Genomic DNA, 13,407 nt, shown 5'->3' with positions numbered 1-13,407 from the left:
TGACATGCCAGGCACTGAACTAAGTTGTTGTTAAGAGATGAATACTTGAAACAGGTACTTTTGGTTGCAATTTTATAAGCTTTTCTATTGTAAACTAGGTTAATTCTTCTGAAGGGATTTCTAAGAAAGAAAATCCATTAATCCTCTATCCAAAGTATAGTAAAATTTGTTGGAACTAGTTTAATCACTTTCTACTTATATAAATAAAGGATTTGCCAAACAGTTATAATGTCTAGTTTTAAGTGCCGGGGAATATTACATAAAACAGATATTTCATATATACTCTTTTGAATTATTTTGATGCTTTAACCAATTCTAGTTATTTTGATGTTACCAGTTCTCATTTGTTCCTCTTAGTGTCCCTTGCTCAGGGACTCACACTGGTGGCGGATCCTTTCAGAAAGAAATTAGAGTATAGGGCCTCCCTGGTAATGCAGGGAGTTGGTATGCAGCCTGTGGAGCTGTCTGCAGCCTCTGCAGCATGAGTTCGATCCCCAACCGGCCAGGGAGCTACCCACATGGCGCAGCAGACCTCTCCTGTCTCACCCACTGCTCCCCTCAGCAGTGTAGTTAAATAGATCTGCCTGTTCTGCTCCCCACTCTGTCTCTGGTGAATTCTCTCACCCCCCCCCCACATCTCTGACCTGTACCCCAGTTCTTGTACGCATAAAAAAAATATTTTAAAAAAAGAAATTAGAGTATAACAAGAAACAATTACCTACACCAAGTATTTGAACCTAGTGAAGAAAACAAAGATTCTTGATTAGCTGATTAAATACTATGAAGAAAGGCTTTGTGTGGGCCTTCCCTGGTGGCACAGGCAGTTGACCGCTGGGCTGTAAAGCTGTCTGCAGCCTCTGCAGCACTGGTTCAATCCCGGCCGGCCGGCAAGGGTCCCACATGGCGTAGCAGACCTCTCCTGTCACGCCCGCTGCTCTCCTCAGCAGTGTATTTTGTCAGTCTGCCTGTTCTGTTCCCTGTTCTATCTCTGGTGAATCCTCTCACCCTCCTGCACATCTGGCCTGTACCCCAGTTCTTGTATAAATAAATAAATAAATAAATCTTTAAAAAAAGAAAAGACTTTGTGAAAGACTAAAACCATAAAAAGTTTGTTCTCTATTATTAGTTTTCGTTGTTGTTGCTCTCTATAATTAGTGACAGATTTGTCTGTTGTGTTTTACTGCCGCAAGAGGTAATAAAGCATAAGGGCTAAGGGCATAAAGTCTGGAATTAGATTGCCTTGGCTGAAACTATGCATCAATGTCCTCCTCAGTACATTAAGGATGATAAAAATAGTAACTAGCTTAATGAGTTGAGAGGACTTAAGTTAATACAAGTTAAGTGACTAGAACAATATCTGGCCAATAGAAACCACTCAATAAATTACACATCTGCTGACACTCTGGAGAAGTTAACTGCTACTGAAACCCCAGTCTCCAGAAAGAAGATGGCTCCCCACCCTGACCCTAAAGGCACCCATTCCCCAGAAAATACTCCCGGTTTCGAGAAAGAACAGGATACCTTCAAAAAAAGGTAGAAAAAGGAGAAGCACCCCAAGCCCCAGAAAAAAACGTTCCCTTTTCTGATGAAAAGAAACACCCCCAAATTAGCATAGCACTGCCTCCTTTCCCCTCCCCAGCAAGATAAGTGAGCCTACCCACAGGAAACACAAGGCCCGTTCTCCGGAGGCAGACCTACTCTGTCTATGGAATAGTTCTCCGTAAACCTGTCACTTGCTACTGCTGGTCTGCTCATGATTTGCACCTGGCAGTGAAGCAAAGAACCGTTGGACACGAGTGCTGGGTAATAGAATTACTCTTTAAAAAAACTGTCAAAGTTTTCCAGATAGGATGAAAACGAAGCGAAGGAAATTCAGAACATGCAGAGAAACATAAATAATAAACATCTAGGCAAATACATTATTTTTCTCTTATTGAGTTCTCTAAAATGTGGATGTAACCATAGAAGGTATCTATATACAGGCATACCTTACTTTACTGTACTTCATTAATTCATCTTCACAGATAACTGCCTTTTTGCAAATTGAAGGATTGTGGTAACCCTGCATCAAGAAAGTCTATCAGTACTGTTTATCCGAGTATATGTACTCACTTTGTTTTTCTTCCTCACTATAAGGAGGTAAGGATTGTGATGCTTTCAAATTGTTTTAGTATGAAGCCTGCCTTTATAAGTGAATGTAAAACTTATATTTGCAATAAATGTCAAGATTTGAGGGTAATATAGTTGGGATCAGACAGTATGTAGCTTTTCAGATTGACTTCTTACACTTAGCAACATTCATTTAGTTTTTAATGGCATGATGGCTCACTTCTTTTTATCATGGAATAATATTCCATTGTGTGGATGTACCACAGTTTACTTATTCATGTATTGAAGAACATCTCAGTTACTCTGAATTTTGGCAATTACGCACATGGCTGCTATTAACATCCATGTGCAGGTTTTTATGTGGACATGAGTTTTTAACCTATTTGGGTAAATACCAAGAAGCACAGATGCTCAATCACATTGAAAAAGCATGTTCACTTTTGTAAGAAATGTCATACTATCTTCCAAAGCATCAGTCCTATTTTGTTATTGTTACTCCATGTTCTGGTCAGCATTTAATATTGCAGGTACTTGAAATTTTTTCTATTTGAACAGGCGTGTCGTGGTAATTCACTGCTATATTTTGCTATTTCTTGGTGACATATGATGGTGAACCTCTTTTCATCTGTGGCTTATCTTTCACAGAGCAGAAATTTTTAATTTAAATTAAGTCCAACTAACTAATTTTTTCTTTCATGGATTGTGCTTTTGGGGTGCTATGTAAAAGTTTAGTACAAATTCAAGATCACCAAGATTTTCTTCTATGTTATCTTCTATGAGTTCATATTTACGTTTAGGTCTATGGTCCATTTGGGTTTATTTTTGTGAAAGTTATATGCTCTGTATCTAGATTTCTTTTTTGTCCCCATGAGGATGTTCATTTGTTTTAGTAGTATTTGTTAGAAAGACTATATTTTTTACATTGAAACACCTTTGCTCGTTTGTCAAACAGTTGATTCTGTTGGTATATATGAAAAAAAAAATATTTGTACAGGTCTACTTCTGGGCCAGTCTGTTCTATTGATCCATTTGTCTATTATTTCACCAAAACCACAATGTCTTTATTCCTGTAGCTTTATAGTAAATCTTGAAGGTGAGCTGGTATCTTGTCAGTTCTAGACTTTGTTCTTCTCCTTCAATATTGTGTTGACTATTCTGGGTCTTTTGCCTCTCCACAGAAACTTTAGAATCAGTTTGTTGATATCTACAAAACTGCTTACTGGAATTTTGATTGGCTTTGTGTTATATCTGTAGATCAACTTGGGAAGAACTAATATCTTGACAATATGGAATCTTCCTATCCTTGTAGGAGCATCTTTCCATTTATTACTCTTTATTTTCTTTCATAGAATTTTGTAATTTTCATCATATGAATTTTGTACATATTTTACTAAATTTACATCTAAGTATTTAATTTTTTGTGTGAACATAAATGGTATTGTTTCAATTTTAAAATTTAATTGATTAATTTTTGATTTTGATCAGAATAAAATTTACTTGAAAATATTTTATTTGTAATCCTCTATAAAATTATACATATATTAGTAGATTGAAAAATTAAGATGGAGTTCTATTAGTCAGAATTCTCCAGAGAAATAGAACATATATGTACATATATAAACACATTTTTTATTACAAAAATAATTTATTATAAGAGTTTGACTCGTGATTATAGAGTCTAAGAAGTCCTATTATGTGCTGTCTGTAAGCTGGATATAGGAAAACTGATGGTGTAGTTCTAAGAACCAGAGGGCTGATGGTGTAACTCCCAGTCAAGAGCAGAAAATTCCAGGTCAAGCAGTCAGTAGGGAGATTTCCCCCTTCCTCTGCCTTTTTTGTTTATTGAGTTCTTTCAGTGGATTGGATGCTGCCCCATCCACATTAGGAAGGGCAATGTGCTTACTCAGCACACTAATTCAAAGGATAATCTCATGTAGTTGATCAGGTTTAGGAGAAAACATTTCAGAAAACAAGCACAAACAAGAAGCACAAGACCTGAGCCATGAAGTAACGACCTACCACACACTGTGTGATCCACAATAGATGCTCAATAAATATGATTAGTAAATGAATGACTGACTGATTAAACAATATACTATGGGAAAAGAGATTTCCATGTTCTTCCACCTCCATTAACGCTCTATGTCAGAATAACATCTTGCCTTAGTTTGACAAAAAACTCTGTATGCCAGAACTAGAGGACATAGTTACATCTTTAGATTCTGCCGTATCAGAGTTTATTTTTTTTTTTTCAGCAACTATTATTGAATGGGGCCTTCCTGGTGGCCTAGGGGTCAAGTCTCAGCACTATCACCAGTGCGGCCTTAGTTCCATCTCCCGCCAGGGAGCTAACCTGCATATGGCGCAGCAGACCTCTCTTGCCTTGCGTGCTGTACACCTCAGAAGTGTATTTCAGTCAGTCTGCCTGTTCTGCTCCCACTCTGTCTCTGGTGAATCCTCTCATCAACCCTGCACCTCTGGTCTACACCCTAGTTCTTCTATGTAAAAATCAATAAATAAATCTTTTTAAAAAATTTAAAAACCCCAATATTATTGAATGACTCCTACATATGTGCTATCAAACTAGGATACAATAGAGAATCAAATGCGCTAGGATACACTGGAGAAAAAGATGGACATTGTTTTGATTCTTGAACATTTTCAATAGCAGGAGGTGAAGGGATTGACAAATAATTGGTAAACAGTTCAGTTCAGAGATAAATGCTATCATAGGGAATATAGAGTTTTAATGGGAACATATAGGAAGAATACCTAACCCAGATTGCATCTGCTGGGGGGAGGAATAAAAAAAATTATTGAAAGAAATGACTCACAGGTTGAGTTCTGATAATGAGTATTGAAAGGAAATAGGAAGAAAGCTAGAAGTGACAACAGCTAAGACTGGGAAAAAAATGATCAGGTCAGATACTTAGGTGTTTAGACTTGATATAAGGCAGTAAGAGCCACCGAAGAGTTTTAAGTATAGAAAAGACTTAAGGATAATTCTTACTAAATTGATTCTAAATAAAAAGCTATTAGGGTTTATTTACTGGAGTCCTAGTCTCTCATCACTTAAGAGTCTAGGACACAGTTATGCCTCTCTGCCTTTGTTTGTGAGTTCTTTCTACTTTGAATACCTCTCTCCTATATACATCCTTCCAATTCATCCTATAAAACTCAGTTCATATTCTACTGCCTCCAAGTGTTATGGACCCTGACTCAAGAGTGGGTCCTTTGCTCTCTGGAGAAAGAATTCACCAGAGAGTGCTGCTTCAGGCAAGAATTTATTAGCGGCTTGTACATCAGTGCCAGGAAAGGAGAATTTAGTCTGACTCCATGTATGGAATGAGCTCAGGACATCATTTCCCCCTAACACATGGAGGGAGTTAGGAGGAAATATTTAAAGGGTAGGTCAAAAAAGCAGGGCAGTGAGCAGGTTGATAGCTTATTCTGGATTGGGCTGTGCCAGGGCATTCTGCAGACAGATAAGCTTCCAATTGTACATGCGGGCTCTTGGCCCTCTCCTTCCAGGGCACTGTGAGATAATCATTAGTGAGGATCTAACCCTTTTTGGTCAAACACAGTGCATTATGGTCAGGGTGGTGGGCCAAATTGGACAAGGTTAGCAGGTTCATGATTTAGCCCACTTCCTCAAGTAGGACTTAGGGCAATTTCTATCCCATTAACTCACAATTTCTTTTACCTGCACAGTCTCTCAAGCTTTCAAAATGCCCCCAAGATGGTTGGAAGTTACCACTGCATAGCGCCTTATTTGTACCACAATCTTATCTGTTTTATACTACTGCATAATAATGATCCCAAAATTTAGTAGCTTAAACCACTAAAACAAAGATATAAAGGAACAATAAATACTATTTTTTACAGATCCCAAGGATCAGAAATTTGAGAATAGTATAGCTGGATGATTCAATCTCAGAGTTTTTCATGAGGTTACAAAATGTCAGCTGAGGCTGCCATCATCTGACATCTTGTTTGGGGATGAGAGATCAACTTTCGGGTGAGCTTACCCACATGGCTGGCAATTTAGTGTTGGGGGGAAAAGATGCCCTGAATGAACTCCACAAACACAGATTTTAAGGACTCCACCCCCAACTCCAGACCAAAGAGATCCAAGACACCAAGAACTACAAATCCCATAATGTCATCATCACTGAAGGGAGGATTGTGCGAACTGAGGGAGGAGTTAAGCAGCCAGTTTTGGTATATAACCAGACACGTGGGCTTTGGGGGCTCTCTTGTTTTTCGCTGGCTCTCAGTGTTCTATTGGGATTCCAGCTAGGAGGAATCATTATCCCTGAATTATTCTCTTTCTCCGTGAGTTATTCATTTCTTCATTTCCCCTTCTTTTGTAAATAAACCCTTTATTAACCTTTTTGTGTGTGCCTGCAGTTGAGTCTTATTATAAGCCCTTTTAAGCACATGGGTGAGGACCCACAGCCAGGCAAGACATTTCATATCAGGGTTGCCCTGTAACATTAGTACTGGTTGCTAGAAGAAGATATCAGTCTTACCCTGTGTAAATCTTCACAAGGCTTCTTGAGTGTTCTCACAACATGGTAACTAGCTCCCTCAAAGTAGGCAATCTAAAAGAGCAAGGTAGAAGCCAAAATATCTCTTATTACCAGGCCTTAGAAGTCACACACAGTTACACACAATATCCCATACAATTCATAGGTCAACGCTATTCAAGGAAACTCAAGGAGTAAGAATACCAGGAAGCAAGGAACATAGAGGACACTACTGGAAGTTAGCAATTATAATATTCATCTTCTTCATTATGACTTAGACTTTGTTAAAAAAGATAAAACAAAACTCATCTGAGTAAAAAGCTTTATTAATAAATTGGGCAGCAGTGCATTTAGCAAGAAGAAAGGTGCGGGCCTCCCTGGTGGTGCAAGGCATTAGGCACCGCACTATGAAGCAATCTGCAGCCTCTGCAGCACGAGTTCAATCCCCGGCTGGCCAGGGAGCAACCCACATGGCACAGCAGACCTCTCCTGACTCGCCCGCTGCTCCCCTCAACAGTGTACTTCGGTCGATCTGCCTGTTCTGTTCCCCACTCTGTCTCTGGTGAATCCTCTCACCCCTGCATTTCTGGCCTGTACCCCAGCTCTTGTATGCATAAATAAATAAATCCTTAAAAAAAAAAAGTGTGAAAAAAAAAAAGAAGAAGAAAGGAGCAAAAGATTGTTTCAGGCAAAGCTACCCTCCCATGGTGGAAGGCAGAGGGACAGGGACTGGTCAGGATTACATTTGAGGAGGAGGCTGAAAATATAATTAAGTAAGATATTATATTTTGGTTTGGAAAAAGAGGCTTCACATGAGTGAGTCCATTTTGGGCCCAATTGTTTCTTTAACATTTTCTTTTATTTATTTCTGTTACATTAAATCTACGTTTCTGAATCTTTTTTGCTGCTTCTTCATTATCAACCCATTATGGAGGTTTTTTAGACATGTTCTTCTTAATTGAACATTTTCCTCATGAAATTTTAATGCTTATTTAAGCATTAAAATTATACTGTATATATAATTGTATATAATATATATACTGTATATATACAGTATATATAATGTATATATACTGTATATATACAGTATATATAATGTATATATACATTATACTGTATATATAGCTATGCTTTCATATATAAGAGTAGCATTTTTTACTCCCCCCTGACTCCAAGAATCAATTTTTATTTTCATGGGGACGATGTCATCCCCTTTGAGGTTGAGAATGCATGCACTAGACTGAGTTAAAAATCTATGAGCTGATAGAATACCATCCTTTTTCATGTTTTTATTCTTTATATCACTTTGCTTAGTGCTTTAAACAGAGCATAGTAGTAGATGTTTGTTGAGCTGAATTGTTGCCAAAAATTGGGCAGATAGGGAGAATGAGTATGTGATTCATTGAGAGCGGGAAATTGAGATGACATTGACAAAATGGAAACAGTCCTTAAGGGTAAGAAGTGAGAGCATTTAATAATCATTTTCTGAAACAGTGACTTTACCATCTGTTAATCACTGAACATTGAATAACACTGTTCCTAAAATTGAACTGAAAGCCCAGAAATAAAACCACACATATATGGTCAACTAATCTATGATAAAGGAGCAAAGAATATATACTAGAAAAAGGAAAGCCTCTTCAATAAATGGTGTTGGGAAAACTGGGCTGCAACATGCAAAAGAATGAAACTAGACTACTATTTCACACCATAATCAAAAATCAACTCAAAATGGGTAAAAGACTTGAATGTAAGACCTGACACTATAAAATATACAGAAAAGAATATAGGCAAAACACTCTATTCCATAAACCTCAGAAATATCTTTGGGGATTCTTCTCCAGAAGCAAGGAAAACAAAGGAGAAGACAAACTGTTGGGACAACCTCAAACTAAAAAGCTTCTGGGGCCTCCGGGTGGCACAAGGGGTTAAGTGTCAGCACTATGAGGCAATCCACAGCTACTGCAAAATGAGTTCGATCCCCAGCCAGGGAGCTGACCCACATGGTGCAGCAAACCTCTCCTGTCTCACCTGCTGCTCCCCTCAGCAATGTATTTCAGTCAATCTGCCTATTCTGCTCCAGAATCCACTCACCCCCATACCTCTGGCCTATACCCCAGTTCTTGTATGCATAAATAAACCTTTAAAAAAAAATAAAAAGCTTCTGAACAGCAAAAAAGACAGCAATCAAAATGAAGAGTCATCCTACTGAGTGGGAGAAAATATTTGCACTCCATACAATGAATGTGGCTCTGATATGAAAGATCTACAAAGAGCTCATACAACTCAACGAAAACAAAGCAAACAACCCAGTGAAAAAAATGGGCAGGAGAACCAAAGATACTTCTCCAAAGAAGAAATACAAATGGCCAACAGCAGTGTATTTCAGTCAGTCTGCCTGTTCTGTTCCCCACTCTGTCTCTGGTGGATCCTCTTGTTACAGGGCAGGGAGAGGGGCACCCCAGACTCCACAAACCTGCCTGCTCTAAGTAGCTTCTGCAATCTGCCGCATCAAAACAAAACATATGAGACTTTAATGAAAAGGAACTTTAATACAATTAGTAAACAATACAGGAAAGGCAAAGAATATAGTTTCTAAATCAAGCACCCAAAGTTACCTGTTCCTTTGTGGGAAAAAGTCCACCCAAGCAGGATTGGCCCAGAGCAAGTCCCCAAAGCCTGCCACAAATCTAAAGCATCTTCCAGTGGGGACCCACAGAAAAGTATCAGAAACAACCAGACAAGTCTGGAAGGAAAAGAGCAAAATCACAATCAAGACAAAACCCGCCATTGTCACCTCCCCACAAGTTTCACCCACATCTGTTTCAACCAGTCCACAACCAAACGGCAAGCACAGTTTCTTCACATGTTTCTTGGCTACATGTGCTTCCTCCAGGTCTCCTTCTGGCTCTCCATCCTGCATCCTTCCTTCCTCAGTCTCCTCTGCAGCTTCTTCTTCTCCCTGCTCAACTCCACCCTCCTTTTGGGTGGTACAGGAAACCTGGAATCTCTCCCTTTCCTGGGGACCACCCTGTTACACTCTCACCCCCCGCATCTCTGGCCTGTACCCCAGCTCTTGTATGCATAAATAAATACATCTTAAAAAAAATTTTTAAAAATCACTTAAAATGGATCTACTATATGATCTAGCAATTCCACTCCTAGGAATCTACCTAAAGAACACAAAAAGCACTAATTTGAAAGGAAACTTGCACTCCTATGTTTATCACAGCACTATTTACAATGGCAAGATATGGAAACAACCCAAATGCCCCAAAATACACAAACGGATCAAAAAGTTGTGGTACATTTACATGATACAATCAAAAAGACAAACTAAACTCATGCCATTTGCAGCAACATGAATGGAGTTAGAAAGGATTATGATAAGTGAAATAAGTCAGAAGGGAAAAGAGAGGGCCTCCCCTGGTGGCGCAGTGGTTGAACGCTGGGCTGGAAGGCTGGACGCGCCGGTTCGTTCCCAGGCCGCCAGCGTAGGTCCCACAAAAAAAAAAAAAAAAAAAAAAAAAGAAGGGAAAAAGAGATATCAATGGTTTCACTTATATGCAGAATAAAGAGAAAACAAACGAAAGGTAAAGAAAAAGTCAAAACTGGCAAGCTGACCATAGATCTGAGGCATACAGCAAAAGAGGGGACAGGGAGGGGTGAACACAAGGGAATATGGTAATGGTTCACAGGTGAGGTGATATGGTGGCAGGAAAACTCTGGGAACTATATCCGAGCGGAGTAATCATTTACTGTACAAAAATGAATAATAATGTAAGGAAAAATTACTGTTCATGAAATATTTATTCTTAGACTCAATATATATATATATATTTTCAAGGAAACATTCAGCCTGAAGAATTGTTTGCTCACTGAAAGTCAGCATATGTGAACTTCAGGGCTGTCTGATCATCTGTACAGTAAGGATTTTATTTTTATTAAATTATGGAATAATTCTATTCTTCATTTCTAACTCTAATTTATTACTCCAATATATTGAAGAATTCTAGAAATCAAGTATCATGGAGTTGTTAAAAATAGAAAGGAAAAAAAAAAGGCCCAAAATGGAGCTCATGAAGTGCTCCATTCAGACTTAACATCTAACCTAATTGCAGTTTCAACCTCTCTTAAATGTACAGTAAATCAATCAATCTGGACTTTGCAGATTAGCGCTAGTGAGGTAATTTGCATAATACCTCCTGCCCTCCCTTGAGGGAAGGTGAATTTACTTGAAATAATCTTTCTTTTCTTTTGCTAATAACCTTACCCCACTCTCTTTCTGACTATAAAAACTTTCCATTTTGTGCAAGCCTAGGCAGTTTTTCTACTTGCTAGATAGAATGCCACCCAATCATAAATCACTTAATAAAGCCGATTTCTGAATTTAGTCTGATAAATTGTTTAACAGATATTCTTGTTTCCTTCCTACATCATCCAAAGAAGAGGTGAAGAATTTGTAGTTGGTACAAGACCAGAGTCACAAAGAAGGATGAAAACAAAGGACTCTATCTCATTGTGTTTTGTTTTTCTGGTTTGTCTCCACCTTCTAGATTATAAACTCCCTAAAGGCAGGAAGTGTGTAGGCCCAGCTGAGATCTAAAAAATAAACATTTGTTGAATACATGCATAAATTAGCTAAAATCCTAGTCCCCAGGGTCTAATAATCTTGTAGGAAAGCTATAAAACATATATTAAGACAATTTTAAACCTTTGTTTTTCTGGATTTGCCATAAGGGTAATAAATACACAATCCCTGAAGATTGTTCACTAGCACCGCCAAAGCTTATTGGGGGAAACAATGGGTGGATCAGTTTTGTTGGAGATAAGATCATATTTCTGTGAATTGTAGGTTTAAGAGGTTATAGCTATGCTGAGTAAAATAAGTCAGACCCCCTCCACCCCCAAAAGAGGGCACACATTGTATGTTATTGATGTAATTTTTGGATTCTGTGGGTTTGGAGAGCTCCCCTTTCAGGAGCATGCAGTGAGTTTCCCAGGTGAGTTTCTCCACGAGACAGAGATGTTAGTTACATTTGAAAGAGTAGGTTTATTAGAAAAAGGGACAGAGGAGTAAGGTACACTTGCATAGACACAAGCGGGCAGAAAGAGCTGCCCCGAATGGGACAGGTTTGCTGAGAGGCCTGCATGGTTGCAGGCAGGCAGCCTTGAGGAGAGCTGCCTCTACTGAGGGAGATCAATGAAGAGAAGTCCAGGCATGGGACAGGTCATGGGCAGGCAGGAAGGCTGCTGCCCTGCGGAGGGAGAAGGTTGGTGAAGGGAAGCACCTGCATAGTCACAGGTGGGCAGAGGACTGCTGTGCCTTCATGCAGGCAGCCTTAGGTTTTATCATCTTTTGGTAGGGAGGGGCTCATCTTTGTGGGTGGACGCTTTGTTCCTTAATCTCCACCTTCACTTTCAGGTCTGTGGTCCTGACACACCCTAGAGCAGTCTGATAGTTTTTGGGGTGTTGCACTTCCTGATCTGGACGTTGAGGCCCAAGGGTCTTGGTTTCTTTAACTGGGTTAATGGCTTAAGCTAATCCCTCTACCCCTACCTCCTTGTGTGAGTTAGGTTCTAGTCTTGTGATGCCTCCTTTAGGTTTTCTATCCTTTCCTCCATCACTATCATTATAGAATACTCTAGACTATGCAAACTAACCTTCAATGACAAAAATCAGTAGTTGCTAAGGAATGGGGAAGAGGAGGGACAGGATGGAAGGCTTACAAATTCAAAAGGAGACTGTCCTGACTGTAATGATTTCAAATGTGTATACATGTGTCAATACGTGTCAAACTGTACACTTAAAGATGTATAGGTTGTCGTATGTGTATTTCTCAATAACGCTGTTTTTCAAAAGATAAGCTAGAGTCGGATAGCAAATGATCAAATACAGAAAGTCAAAAAGTCTTTTGGGAGCTGGGAGGTGAAGTGTGGAAAGCACCACCCAGTGGGTATCACGAATAGACTCGCGCTGGGGTGATAGCAAAGGAAATGGGAAGGCAGAAAGGCAGGCGTGAGACCCAAGAACCACGACAGCACCGTTTTTGGCTAAGCTGTGTGGGGTACGCAAGCCTGCAGGCAGCTCTCTGCAGGGGGAGGCTGCTGCCCAGTGAAAGCAGTAAGGCTTCTGCAGGCAGAAACAGGAGAAGCGAGCAGAAGAACGTGATGTGAGGTACGCTGCTTTTACATTTTGGACGAGGAGCGCGAGCTCTTGAAGGCCTGCACCCCAGAGAGGCTCGGAGGAGGGCCCGGGGAACATGCCTCCCGCGCACAGGCAGAGGCCGAGCCCAGGCAGCGGAGCCAAGGCCGCCCCGCCACGCGGGCTGGGTCCCAGCAGCCGAGAACCTCACCGCTCTCGGCTGGCGCTTCCTCAAGCTCCCCTCCGGGCGCCGCGTCAGACGTCGGTGCCAGTCCCGCCTCGATATCCAATGGCCATCCGGTGGGGAACCCCCCGCCCCCTCCCCGCGAAGCCGGGGAGCGGGTGGGGCGGGGCGCTCGTGCCCGGCGCGTGCGCGCGAGGCGCCGAGCGCGGCGGCCGGGAAGGGCGGGGGCGCGCGCCCCTCACGTGACCGTGTCGCTGGCGGCGACGCACACGACGCGCCCTTCACGTGGTCTGTCCTCAGCCCCGTCGCCGGCGGAGGCGGGCGCGGGCGCGTCCCTGTGGCCAGTCACCCGGAGGAGTTGGTCGCACAATTATGAAAGACTCGGCTTCTGCTGCTAGCGCCGGAGCTGAGTTAGTTCTGAGGTGGTTTCCCTGGGCTGT

The 13,407-nt window shown here is 40.8% G+C and overlaps 1 long non-coding RNA gene across 1 annotated transcript; it reads right to left on the bottom strand.

Moving 5' to 3' along the window:
* Positions 1-1,994: 1,994 nt before the first annotated feature.
* On the bottom strand, positions 1,995-13,112 carry LOC129146880 (uncharacterized). The gene is made up of 3 exons (XR_008554207.1): positions 12,995-13,112; positions 6,642-6,713; positions 1,995-2,062 (listed from the first exon to the last, which is right to left on the bottom strand). It is a non-coding gene; the product is annotated as an uncharacterized LOC129146880 (long non-coding RNA).
* Between the last annotated feature and the right edge of the window lie 295 nt (positions 13,113-13,407).

Source organism: Talpa occidentalis, unplaced genomic scaffold (assembly GCF_014898055.3).
Source record: "Talpa occidentalis isolate TD23 unplaced genomic scaffold, MPIMG_talOcc4v2.1 talOcc4.11, whole genome shotgun sequence".
NCBI classification, from domain to species: Eukaryota; Metazoa; Chordata; class Mammalia; order Eulipotyphla; family Talpidae; genus Talpa; species Talpa occidentalis.
This window is presented reverse-complemented; position numbering and strand designations above follow the sequence as displayed.